Here is a 14,936-nt window from a genome sequence, read left to right as displayed (position 1 = left end):
GTATTAAGAGTTCTTGTTTAGGCATTGGATAAGTCCTAAATTGGATTGAGTTTGTACAAATAGGTTGTATAAATCAAAGTCTTCTAGTGGATCCTTCCGAGGAGGAAGAAGGGCTGACATAGGAGATTGAACTCCGAACATCCATAAACAAATTTGTGTCTATTTATTTATCGCATTTACTTTCTTATTACCATTGTTTTTAGTTGCATCGTTGAACCATTTTATGTGTTTTTCATACACCAAAATATTGCATACAAAGTATTTGATAAAATACTTCAACCAAACAGTTTTTATTATTTTAATTTGCATTCTTTCAAATGATTTCTAAAATGTTTATTCGGTTTCTACGAAGATTTATTTCAAGTGTATTCCGTCTAGTTTGAAAACCAAACTCGATTTAATTTATCGGTGCTCGGTTCATTTTTTAACATTTCAAGAACGTGATATTGTAGCTCTAAAATGTTTTAATTGTATAATTAATTAAAACACAAAAAGAAAAGAAAAGAAAAGAAAGTTGTAATAATAATAATAATAATAATAATAATAAAACCATGGTCCGCTGCCATGGTGGACGGTGGAATATAATATTCCAAGGTCCGCTATCTCTGACAACGTTTTTTAGTATTTGTGATATATATTTTCAGGCACCTTATTTTTGAAATTGATTTTTTTATTTTACATTAATTTTTTTTAAAAAAAAAAGACCTAATGTGTAATATCATGCGTTACTGTTTTATATTTGAAATAGGAGACAACTAAAAATAGCATTCAATGGCAAAGGGAAAAAATATGCATGACAAATGAAACCCAGTCCATCTTGGAAACTGTGCGAATCACTTCTGTGACACCGCCAATCCAATCCCAGTCCTCCCCACCTTCCCCAATCCCTCTGTAATAAAATAAGTAAAATAAACACTTATTTTCTAATATTAATGGTTGGCCATAACATGATGGCGCATCATTTTATATTAAAGATTTACAGCTATTGTTTTGATCTCAAAGTTGACCAGAAATATAATAATGGACGAAACAAAACATGAGTTCGACTCAATGTTTGCACAGTTTACATCAGATCCCCTTGCATTTGTGTATTTCACAACAAAAAACAGAGATGGGTACAGAATCTGCTGCTGTTCAAGTTCTGTTGGAGAAGCTGATTGCTGTTGCTTCAGAAGAAGTGGGAGTGGTTCTGGGCTTCGAGAATGAACTGAAAACGCTGCAAGAATCATCGAAAATGGTTCAGGGGTTCTTGGAGGATGTATCGAAGCGGTGCATTCAAGATGATGAGGCTTTGAAGCCGTGGCTGCAGAATCTTGAGGATGTGGCCTTTATAATCTGCAACTTGCTGGATGAGGTGAATTACGAGTTCATTCGTCGTCAGGTTCGAATGAAGCCGAAGGTATACTACTGCTCTCTGATCTCCTTCTCTGGTTCCGTGGCTTTTCGTATGAAAATGGGGCATACGATAAAGGATGCGAATGAGAGGTTGAAAAGAATCAACGAAGAAGCCAGCAGCTATGGTCTGCAGCAGAGACTAGCCGATTCGGCTGTTTCTGTTCCTCATGTGATCATGGAAACTAACTCCTTTGCAGTTGATTCTTTTTTCATTGGTAGAGATGGTGTCTTATCCACCATCGTCCATGATATGATCGAGTCCAACGTCGAATTGGTGGTCTCGATGGTTCCCATTGTCGGGATGGGAGGGTTGGGAAAGACCACTCTAGCTCGGAATATTTTCAATCATCATAGCGTACAGAAGGATTTCAGTGAAAGGATTTGGGTGAGTGTGTCGAAACACATTGACAACAAAGATTTGCTCGTGAAAATCTTGGAATCCTTGTCCAAAAAATCTGTTCAACCATCTCTAGGGGAGGAAACCGTCTTGGAACAAATTCGATCCAAGCTGGTAGACAAAAGATATTTGCTCGTACTCGACGATTATCTGAGTGACAAAATGCATGAATGGGACAACTTCATGAATTGTATCAAGGGAATCAGTCCCAAGAGGGGAAATTTCATCATTGTTACCACTCGAAATCAAGATGCGGCATCATATGCGAAAACACGTACTGTTCCTTCTATAGATTTCTTATCGGTTGACGACTGTTGGTCTATAATTAAGGCAAGAACTTTCCCTAGCCAACCAGTTCCTCAAGATTTTGAAGCTATTGGAAAGGAGATTGCGCTTGCATGTCAAGGTCTACCGTTAGCAGCCAATGTGGTTGGTGGAAGTTTAATAGGAAAGGGAATAGATGATTGGAAGTCATTTCAACATGAAAGTGGGTTTTCAAAGTCCGGTCCCACTGATGATTCTGTGTTGAAAGTATTAAAGATCAGCTTTGATCGATTACCATCTTCATTACTTAAAAAATGTTTTGCATATTGTTCCATTTTTATAAAGGGGGAAAGGCTAGAGAGAGTGAGATTGATCCAACTTTGGATGGCAGAAGGGTTGCTATTTGAAAATAGTGATGGACGTGGTGATCAAATGGAGATTCTAGGCGACAAGTTTTACAATATTCTGTTGCAAAATTTTTTCCTACATGAGCCAATAATGGATAAGTATGGCAGAATCGAGTATAGCAAGATGCACGATTTTGTTCATGACCTATCCTGTTTGGTCGAGAAGGCAAAAGCTCATAATGCTGAAGATTTTACTCTTCGAGTAAGATATTTACCAGTCGACTGCAACCGCAATATCAAGAAGCAAACAAGTTGTCTCGTGGGGATCAAATTCATTGACAATATGTTCCTAGATTGCATATACTTGCGTGTTCTTGATCTACATGGAACGAGCATTGAGGAATTGACAAGTTCAATCAGCAAATTGATACATTTGAGATTTCTCGACTTGTCCGAGAGTCGAATAAGAAATCTACCCGGTTCTATTTGTAAACTTTTCAATTTGCAAACTTTGAGGCTCATCAATTGCTTGAACCTAAGGAAGCTTCCAGAGCAGCTGAAGTTTTTAGTTGGGCTGAGACACTTGGCTTTTTCTAGCCTTGGAGATACGTTGTATTACGGATGCCATCTAAAATGGGGAACTTAACATCCCTTCGAACACTAAGCATTTTTATCGTGCGCGACAAGGAGGGATGTCGAATTGATGAGCTGGGATGTCTAAAGAATCTAGAGGGGAAACTAAGGATATGGAATCTTGAAGAAGTGAGTGATAAAGAGGAATCCAGGAGAGCATTCTTATCAAAGAAGCAAAAAATAGAACATTTAAAGTTTGTGTGGAGTTTTCGAAACCAGGATATGGAAGGAAACAATAATAATTGTGAAGTGTTGGAAGGCCTCCAACCTCATCCAAATTTAAAGGGTTTAACCATTAAAAACTTCCTTGGAGATCACTTTCCATCATGGACCATGAAGATGACAGTCGAACAAGGCGTCCTTCTCCACAAACTCGTCAAGATTGTCCTGATAGATTGTAATGGTTGCCAAGAAATCCCAACACTTGGCCATCTACCGCTTCTCAAGATCTTGCGGGTGCACGGACTTATCAACGTGAGATCGATAGGTCCTTCATTTTACTACGAGGATGATTCAAGCAGATATGTTGTGCCGTTTCCATCACTTGAAAGTTTAACACTAAAGGATATGAGCTCTCTGAGTGATTGGGTTGAAGCACCAAATACGGGGGCAACAGCCTTCTCGAGGCTCGAATATCTGAAAATTGAGAGATGCAGGTCCATGATGACAGCTCCGAGTCACGATTTTCCTTCTCTTAAAAGATTGTATATTGCTGATGTACGCAGCGAAGTTCCATTATCAAATATATGCAAGAAAGTAAGCTCCCTAAAGGAACTGAAGATCACCAGCAATTCAGACCTGCACTCCGACCTTGTCGATATGCTGTTGCGCCAAAACAATCAACAACTCCAGGCACTCGAGATATCAGGCTGTGACAACCTAACACAAGTCCGACTCCCGGATACCCTCAAGTCTCTTCTTCGGTTAGAAATATCTAGGTGCCAAAATCTAGCCTCGATTCGAAATCTAAAAGGCCTCTCTGCTCTTCAACACATGGTGATTGAGAAATGTGAGAAGTTGATGGAGTTGCAGGCTGAAATGCAAGAGTCAAGCACGTCGCTCCAGGTTTTAAATATCTCAAAATGTCCAAAACTAAGGAGCATACCCATTGGAATGGATTGCCTCAACAAGTTGAGAGAGTTAACGATCGGCCCCTTCTCCCAAGAAACAGGTTTGAGTTTGTTGAATGAAAGTCTCAAAGGCCCATATCAATTACTCGATACATTAATATCATGTGGACATCGGAATTGGAAGTTTCTCCCAGATCAGATGCAGCATCTCACTGGTCTCGCTCATTTACAAGTGATTGAATTTGGAATAGAAGCTGTGCCTGAATGGTTTTCCAACTTTTCATCTCTGGAGAGATTATATTTCGTTTATTGTCGGAAGCTATGGGATGTCACCTGCGCACGACGCCTCACCACGTTGAAATTTTTAAGGATGAAATAAATCAGAGCAGCCCCGAGATGAATATGAAGTAATATATTCATGATCAGGTACAATGACTTTTATATTTTTTAGGATCCTTGATTTATCATGTAATGAAACTTACACAAATTTATCAGTTTTTAGTTATACATGGATTAAGTATTAACCTATTCATTCCTATAATTCATACTTTTTTGTTTTTTTTCATGAATGATTTAAAGATATTATTCAAAACATGAAGAAATAAATATAACTAGTTTGATGTAAAATAGTATTGCTAGCTAGCTCAACTCATTAAAGGGTTCATATATCAGAAATTTTGTATCTTTGCATTCGGCAAATTCATTTGGTCGTTCCTATATATATTATTGCATGCATATATAAAAATCAGGTCTATATATCTCTCTATATCAGAATAAGCAATAGTTTTGAGGCTTCAGCGAGCCGGTATGTTTGTCTTTCCAATGTGTTGCTTCATTTTGTGGTCCATATGAGGGGTCAATAGGTCTGATGATGATAGTTCATACCGGAAACTGTCTCTGAATATATGTGATTTATCTTGTGCGCTTATGCGAATCGTGGATGTGAACGTTTCTGATGCTCGATTTAACTTCATTTGTTTAGATTTTCCTGTGAACATTTGTGGTTTGAGTGCTTCCATGGAGTTCAATGATTCAGGTAATGTTTGGGAGAGCTTTTAGTAAGCAATTCTCAGCTTTTACTTCACAAAATTTTAAACCTCAGCATCTCAAGTGTTTCTCGTCGTAAACAATCATGATATAACCCGTGATTAATTTATATTGATATCATGTGTGTTCTATGATTAACTCTGCTCGTTTTTTATGTGAATTCTTGGTACTTAACTGGATGATTTTCTAGCTCAAGAGACCTCTAAAAGTTGATCTTTCGCACCATGATTTATTGGTGAATTCTACACGCGTTCGCGAACGCGACAACACTTTTTAAAATTGCATTAATTTGTTTTTTTGGGGAATCTGGAGTTTGATTACAAAAAAATCGTTTTTGATGTAGTTTTATTGTATAAACTAATGAACAGCTTGCTTAGTAGCAGCTCGGGGATCAATCCTGACAGAAATCGTATTGTAATTGTAGGTTAAAATAAAGAGTTAGTGTTGTCCGCGGTGTCACAACATCAACGACAACACAGGGCAGCGGAAAATAAACAAAAATAAATAACACAAGAAATTAATTTTGCACGAGTATAAAAACTCGTGCGGGTGCCTTAGGGCTAAATATCACCAGTAAACGTAAGATCAGTCTTACAAAGATAATCCTAGTGATTTTACGAAAAATCATTAAATCCTAAATTTCTCAACAAGTTGAGAAATCAAATTTTCATCCTAAAATACAATCAGAGTATAAAAGAAATCAGATGCAACTCCCGTAGCCTAAATTTGAAGAGAGTAAAGATCTTCAACAACACAGTTCCCACAGTGTTGTCTCTGATGTTTTCAACACGAACGGCAGCACGGGGACACTTAGTAACAACGACTACAAAATATCTTCAGAATCTTTGAATTCTTCAATGTGATTTTTTCTGAAAGCTCTCTGAATTCTCCTCTGAAGTGTGTTCTTGTTTGTGCGCAGAATCCCCTCTTTATAGATTAGCTTTCACGTATAAAAGGGATTTTCTTGTAGAGTCCTACACAATAAGGAAATAAATCTTTTTTAGGAACAAAACTCTTTTAAGTATAAATAATACTATCTTGATAATATTTGATAACAATAATACACAATAATTCCTTATCAAGATAATATTTAATCTAGACAAATATCTATCTCAATATTTTCGATAATAACATATAAATATTTAGCCTATCATATCAAATCATATCTTGATAATATAAACATAAATCCTTTCAATTCGATATCAAGATATAATTAAGTTAAATATCTATCCTAAATATATTATCGAGATCATAGAATATTTAACCATTTCAAATCAAATCTTTTGTCTAGAAGGCAAAATTCAATATTCTAATTAGCACGCTTAAGGAAAAGATTTTCAAGGAATTAATATTCCTTTCAATCTCCCCCTTTTTGCCTTTCTGGACAAAACCTGCACAAACAATTCAAACATAAACTCCCCCTGAGTTTAAAATATTTCTCCCCCTGAAGGTGTTGTCCCTCGTGTTGGCAACACCAAGGATAACATACACATTGATACTTAGGGATTCTATAATTCATATATCAGAGCATAAGTGGGGTAGAAGTAGTTAGTCTAGTTAAAGCATATCAGAGCAATTAAGGCACATAACTAGAACAAAACAAAAACAGATATAAGAATCAGAAAATTAAAGCAAAGATGAGATAAGGAAAAAATATGAGGTGACACCAATCAATATAAAATTGATCAGTATCAGATCCCTTCAGATCTTCAGTGTCCTCATCTTCATCGTTCTTAGTCCCAGATGGACCAGCCTCATCTTGTGCATTCTCTCCCCCTTTTTGGCCAGAAATGCCAAATCTTGTACGACAGTCACCTAACAAGGCTTCATAATGATCCAAGTCCTCCTGGGCTTGGGAAACTTCTTTTCAGCATGAGCCATGAGAGCCTGAATGATAGAAACATAAAATTCCCGAGAAGAGGGTGTATGCACAATTTCATCAGTTTCTTCAGTGTTGTCTCCCGTGTTGGCAACACCGGGAACAACATCAGCACCAGTAACAGCAGCAGTAGATTCAGACCAAGGAAGGTAAATGTTTCTCTTCTCTCTTATTAAATCAGCTGCAACCTGCAGATCTTCAGATAGTTCAGAGATACATTCACCAAAATCACAAAGCAAACCTTGAAACTCCAAAATTCCATAGATCAAAGATGGAAAAGGCAGCTTGATGGATTTTAATCTTCCATCTTCAAACTGGAGTATAGTCTTGAATACGAGCTTTGCTAAAAATGAAAGTGCTCTCAGTCCCTATAACAAATGACACAAACGCTTGTGGTCGAGTCACCATGTTGAAGCTTGTAGAAAGCATCCAATAGCATAAGATAGAGTAAAAGGATGTGAGCTGTGCAACAGAGAGTTGTCCAGGAAACTTTTGAGCAAACCACCGATGAGTAAGCAGTAGCTTCATGAATATTAGGGTGGTTCCCTTCTTCAACATCCGATGTGTCATAAAGAGTATTGATTGTGGCAGGGTTGAACTCAAAAAGCTTTTCTCTCAAAAAAAAATTCCAGCACAGGTTTCCTGCTGTAGAGCACCACTGCAATAAAATATCTTTTGATCCTTCAAAAATTCAACCAAATTGATCCTTCCATAGGCATCTACATCGATATTCTTCTCATCAATCAGCATCGATTCACATACAAGAGCCACAGAACAGTATCTTCTCCATAGTAGAACTTGTGGTAAAAGACAGTAGTCAAATAAAACTCAGCAGCAACCGTGTTGTCTGTGATGTTGGCAACACCATCAACAACACCAGCATCAGCATCATCTTCCTCGAAAAACTTGATTCCTCACTAGCTTAAGCATCAACCTAATCTTAGATGTGGAGGAATTATAAGATACATTGGGCCTGATTGCAGCAAATTATTCTAGCATATCTTTATCAAGCTCATCATCGAAAGGTTGAGCAAAAACAACCACAGAATATCAGCCTTCCCTTGCTTCAGAATGTCCAGAACTTGAGTCAAGGAAGCTTCAGCATCATCATAAAAGACAATTTCCTCAGTAGCAATAGGAGGAACAAAAACATCAAATTCAATCATCAATCGATACTCGGCCAATAAGGCTTCATAGTATACACTGTCTTCCTTCTCCTCTCTTATTTTCTTCACTATATGATCCATCAAAGATTGTACAAGAGCATGAGTGATCTGCAGAAAATCAGCTGTGGGAGCAGTGTTGCGCGCAGTGTTGGCAACACGAGGTACAACATCAAATTCAGACCAAGTAGGTCTATTTTCCTTTTTCAGCAAAATATGAGCAACCTTCAATTCTTCACCAACCAGAGACACAGACTCATCAATGTCTCGGATAAAGCCATATAATTCCAGAATCTTGGTTACCACAATAAATTTGGTTGAAGGAGTCTCGTTCTTCACAATACTAATTGATTTTCAGCAGAACTCCTTTCTCTTCAACATCAAAAGTGCGATATAGAGCAGTGATAACAACTGAATCAAACATCTATTCGCTCATGCACAGACACTCTGTCAAAATTGGTAGATTGCTCAGCATCTACACCAGCAGCGAGGTTTGTAAAGATTTCCAAAACAGGCTTTTGATTGTGATGAACAAAAGCAAAGACAGTAGCAAAAAGACCTCGAGTCTTGAACAAATTTAACCAAATTCTGCCTCTTGCAAGCATCCAGATCAATCTTCTTCTCTTCAATGAACTCATGGTTGACATACAGATGTCAATCAACAGTAGAAGCTTCTGAATATAAATTGTGAGATAAGGAAAGTGACATGTCACACTCTGCATAAAAAGTGTTGCCTCCAGTGTTAGCAACACCATTCACAACATCATCACCAACAGAATCTTTAGTATTCGCTTCCTTAAATTCGTCATCCTCAGAGATGAAGGATGAACTACCATAAATATTTGGCCTGTTATCTGCAAGTTTCTGTTGCATATCTGCATCAGGTTCTTCCTCAATGACAGCAGAAGTAGGCACATGTTTGAAGAAACCAAAACAAAAAGATAATCTGATTAGCACAGAAAGCAGATAAGCTTAAATAAAATCAAAGCGAGAGAATTTAGGAAGGCAATTTGATGACTGCAAAAACCAATTAAGCATAAGAATGATCAAATCCATGAATAATATATGCTTAAAAGAAATCCATTGGTCAGTAAAAAAAAAAAATCAAACATTCAAACAGTCACCTTCTGAAAAACTCATCCAGAAACACTTACCAACGAAAATTATTATGGGTAAAACTTTTCAAATCGAGGAAATAAAATCCAACCCAATTATGAAAATAATCCGAGATTGAAAGCAATCAAAATTCCCATAAATAACTCCACATCGGCTCAACTCCACTAAATCATTGTTAATCACAAAAATTCAATTTTCAGTAGATAAATTATTTCACCAAATTTGTTCGTTTAGAACGTCAAACCCTGAACAAAAAATATTCACAATTCTGAATGCATATGCATGTCTTATTTTATGCCTAAAACAGAATGTAACATAAAAATAAAATACAACCACAAGCAAATGATATGTTGACAAGTGTAGTGTTGTCTCTCATGTCACCATAGTTTTTCAAAAAGCATTTGAGACATACACACTTGATTACCCTTGATTTCAGAAAATTTCCAGAAGTGGTAGCCTGTACACTAAAAGAACAGTCTTCATTAGACTCATTTAGGTAGCTTTTTCCATTTTCTTCCGATTATTTATAAAGTTTGTACATATGACATTGGTCATCAAACTTATTAAAAAGTTGAACACTGAATTTGCGAAACCACATTTCACATGGGACAAGAACATGGAATACACGTACATCCCTCAACTACTTAGTGGTTTAGTCAGAGTTCCATAAACAAGGGACAGTGTGTATTAAAAAAATGTTCTGCAGAAAAACTTGGCGTCAGTTGAATCACTGTAACAGAGATTAAAACACTACACATCACAAAATGAATGCAAAATGCCTAAAATCCTAAACGTGCATGAAAAAGAAAAACAACAGTGTTGTCTATGGTGTTGTAATACCGGCGACAACACCAGCAAAGGATTATAATGCACACATGCTGAGACACCTCCAAAGAGTATAAAAGCTCTCAAAAACTAAAATTTTTGTGAATATAACTGCCAGTTGGTTATTAGTTCCAACAAAATCCATTCGGATCACACTTTTTTCTACCAAATCTTGAATAAAGTGACGCCGAATGTCAATGGGTTTTGTGCGAGAGTGTTGAACTGGGTTTTCTGAAATGTCAATCGCACTCAAATTATCACAATAAAAAATGGGGGGTTGACTTTTAAATCCACAATCCTCTAACATTTGGTTCATCAAAAAAGGTTGTGTACAAAAAGTTCTATCTCTAAGACAACAACACCCTCCCATAGTGCTTTTACTATCATTTAAATCCCCAGCACAATCAACACAACCAAAACCAACAAAATTGGTATCCCTAGTATACCACAATCCCAAATCCAATGTACCCGAAACATATTTCAAAATTCTCATAACAACTTTTACATGGGTTACCTTTGGATCAGATTGGTACCTAGCACATAAACACACACTAAACATGATATCAACATGAATTGCAGTTAAGTAAAAAAAAACTTCCAATCATGATGTGGTACATGGTGTTGGCAACACCGGCCGCAACACCATTCTTACCTAACTTTTCACTAGATCCCATTGGTGTTTTCATGCTTTTAGTATTCTCATAACAGAACTTTTTCACCAAAATTTCAACATACTTGCTTTGGGATAGAAAAATACCATCATGCATTTTCTTAACATCAAAATCAAGAGAATAACTCAACTCAACTACCATGCTCAATTCAAAGATGAAAGACATGTATTCAACAAAATCATCAACATGCTTTTGATCAGAAGAAGCACAAAAAATGATGTCATCCACAAAAACTTGGCAAACAGGTATTTCACCTTTGTACTTATGACTAAAAAAGGTTTTATCAACCTTACCTCGTTTGAAGCCAATTTCAAGATGATATTCAATCAATCTTACCTCGTTTGTGGACATGAAACTCGAGCATACTAACCCAATCACCTTGAGGTAGTCCACTTTGTCCTTCATTCGAGTTTGCATTGTTCCAGAAGCATCTTCAATAATCTGTGATGATGGATGGTTCTTTTGTATTTTGCTTGAAATGTCTTTACCATCATTTATCAAAACAACATCATCATCGCTTGGTTGATTATTCTCAGGTTCAGTCACTATTGGACCCAGTGTTGTGCTTGATGTTGCAACATCAGAGGCAACACCTGAATCTTTCAATGGACTGAAAATTTCCAGCAGATCATCCTTAGTAGTTTTTCCTTTGATATATAGATTTTTCAATGTCTTCAAATTTACATGACACATCTTTTGGTGCCATAAATCAAGATCATCCACTTTCATGTGGTTGCAGGCAAGTTGCTCTCCAAGCTGGTAGTACTTTGCTGATCTTGTACTTATCAAAACACATATGTTAGCATTATCAAAAATTTCACAAGTATTTTTATCAAACTTGACATGAAAATCATCATCACACAATTGACTAAAAGAAATCAAGTTTGAGTTTAGTCCCTTGACATGTAGCACATTGTGAAACTTTGAAAATCCTTCCACGTTCGGTGTTCCTTTGCCACCAATCCTTCCTTTTGCACCACCTTCGTAAGTCAATTTACCACATATTTGTTCAATATGGTCCATGAGATGTTCTTTCAAACCTGTAATGTGGCGTGAGCTTCCACTATGAGAGTACCAGTGACCTGTAATGTTAGTTTTCAAGGAAGTATAAACAACAAAATACTGAAAATCAAACTTTAGTACCCAAATTTTCTTTGTTGTGGGTTTGTTTTTGGTGGTGTTGCGCCTGGTGTTGTGCAACACGGGGGGCAACATCAGCTTTGACTTCCAATACATGCAGTCATTCCTGATCTTGAAACAAAAAGACCTGATGTGATCTGGTTTGAAACAGTAATGACACAAAAAATGGCGCTTCCATTGCTTTGGCTTTTGAGGAGGAACACGCTCTTTTGATGAAAAATTCTTGAATGACGGAGCGACAATGGGTGTGCTAGAAGTATTGTTACCTTCTTTCACAAACACAGTTGGTTTTGATGATTCTCCAACTTCAAACACTCTGTTAACTAACCCTAGACCAGCCTTACCATTTTTACCCATTATAAAATCAAGCTTAGATGTACTTGAATTAAACTTAGCAAGATTTAGAGTTACCTTTTCAAGCTCCCCCTTATCCTTGCAGAATTCAAGATTTTTCTTACCTAAAATCACTTCAAGCTTGGCCATGGCAGACTTCAAATCAGAATTTTCTTTAGAGAGAGTTGTGTTCAACTTGTTTTGTTTGATCCGATCAGCATACAACTCCTCATAAAGATTCTGTACACACTTTAGAGTTATATCATCAGTGACAGCTTCCTGATCTCCAAAATTACCAAGAGTAGATGTATTCAAGCAAACTGATTTTTCACTGGTGTTGCAACACCGGAGGCAACACCCAGTGGGTTGACTTGAAAACACCTTTTTTCTTTCAACAATGCAGCCAGGGAGGTATGATCTTCTTCATCATTCTGTTCTTGATCTCTGTCAGAGTCATCATCACTCAAGAACATAGCCATACCTTTGTGGAATCGATTTGCACATTCAATTGCATAGTGTCCATATCCATTGCATTCCCTGCATTGTACATAATCAAAATTCTTGGTATTAGATTCATAATTAACAACATATCTTGGTCGAGATGGTTCTCGAGTAGGTGGCACCCTCAACAGATTTTCAGGAGCAGGAAAACTAGGGTGCTTAGATTGTTGTCCAAATTTCTGTTTGTCTTTTCTCTTCAAATAATCTTCAAACTTCTGGGTGATCAAAGAAATTGAATCTTCACATAAATCTGACATATTAACTTCCGGTGGTCGGAATTTGACGTCAACAACCGGCACGTCCATGATAAACCTACAAAACAAAAATAACCAGAATCTCTCTTAGTAAATTCAAGAGTTGGCTCTGATACCACTTGACAGAAATCGTATTGTAATTGTAGGTTAAAATAAAGAGTTAGTGTTGTCCGCGGTGTCACAACATCAACGACAACACAGGGCAGCGGAAAATAAACAAAAATAAATAACACAAGAAATTAATTTTGCACGAGTATAAAAACTCGTGCGGGTGCCTTAGGGCTAAATATCACCAGTAAACGTAAGATCAGTCTTACAAAGATAATCCTAGTGATTTTACGAAAAATCATTAAATCCTAAATTTCTCAACAAGTTGAGAAATCAAATTTTCATCCTAAAATACAATCAGAGTATAAAAGAAATCAGATGCAACTCCCGTAGCCTAAATTTGAAGAGACAGTAAAAATCTTCAACAACACAGTTCCCACAGTGTTGTCTCTGATGTCTTCAACACGAACGACAGCACGGGGACACTTAGTAACGACGACTACAAAATATCTTCAGAATCTTTGAATTCTTCAATGTGATTTTTTCTGAAAGCTCTCTGAATTCTCCTCTGAAGTGTGTTCTTGTTTGTGCGCAGAATCCCCTCTTTATAGATTAGCTTTCACGTATAAAAGGGATTTTCTTGTAGAGTCCTACACAATAAGGAAATAAATCTTTTTTAGGAACAAAACTCTTTTAAATATAAATAATACTATCTTGATAATATTTGATAACAATAATACACAATAATTCCTTATCAAGATAATATTTAATCTAGACAAATATCTATCTCAATATTTTCGATAATAACATATAAATATTTAGCCTATCATATCAAATCATATCTTGATAATATAAACATAAATCCTTTCAATTCGATATCAAGATATAATTAAGTTAAATATCTATCCTAATTTGAAATCTTTTGTCTAGAAGGCAAAATTCAATATTCTAATTAGCACGCTTAAGGAAAAAATTTTAAAAGAATTAATATTCCTTTCAAATCCGAAAAACCGGATCAAAGTGCATAAAGAATCCTGTTAAAGCAATGAATCCACGGTGGAATCTTTTCAAAGAAGAGCTGAGGAAGTTGTTGAGAGCCTTCTTTAACAGAGACATCTGAAGTATTGCAAACTCAGAAACAAAAGCAAAAAAGTATGTAATGTCTCCACAGTATTTTTGGGTGTCTTTAATTAGTTCACCATTGTACTGATTTCCTTTCTATGATTTTGGTCTTTATTAATCTTTCAGTACTGATTTCTGTTTTATGATCAGAACCTACACAAATTGTGTTTGATAAACGCAGTAGAAATTTCTTCCATTCAGTTTTCCAAGTAAAGAGCGCAGTGTTTTGGTTTTATTTTGGTAGTTTCGAGTCGAAGAATATAGATTAATGTTGTTATATTTCATTTTGTGTTATATATAATCGATTTAAGAATATTTTTGCTGGTTAGATTAGATTTAAGAACACAATAACATAATTATTTTTAACTCAGTTTACCAGAAGACTCAATCCGAACTTTGGATGAGATAAAGATAAATAGTTTTATCCTTTGCATTTAACAACAAAATTAGAGTATCATCTTTATGCCATATGAAGTTGCATTGGTAATTAATTAAATTTTTAAGTGAGTGAATAATATTTTAATTTATAAAAGTTATAATGCATGGATTGGAATGTAGTATCAAAATATATCTTATGATTTTTTTAAACTATATATTTCAGGATTGGAATGTAATATATATGAATTTGAGGATTAAATATTTGTACATATATAATATTTTATTTTTATGATTGAAAGGCATAACATATGAAGAATTCTATTTCTTTTATCAAAATATTCTTGGACCAATAT

At 36.0% G+C, this 14,936-nt stretch overlaps 1 pseudogene; it reads left to right on the top strand.

Annotated features, from left to right (window-relative positions):
- The first annotated feature begins 1,098 nt into the window (after positions 1-1,098).
- On the top strand, positions 1,099-5,705 carry LOC140884234 (putative disease resistance protein RGA3; annotated as a pseudogene).
- Positions 5,706-14,936: the final 9,231 nt, after the last annotated feature.

Source organism: Henckelia pumila, chromosome 2, assembly GCF_033568475.1.
Source record: "Henckelia pumila isolate YLH828 chromosome 2, ASM3356847v2, whole genome shotgun sequence".
NCBI classification, from domain to species: domain Eukaryota; kingdom Viridiplantae; phylum Streptophyta; class Magnoliopsida; order Lamiales; family Gesneriaceae; genus Henckelia; species Henckelia pumila.
Note: the sequence above shows the minus strand (reverse complement) of the source record. Positions and strands in the feature narration are given on the sequence as shown.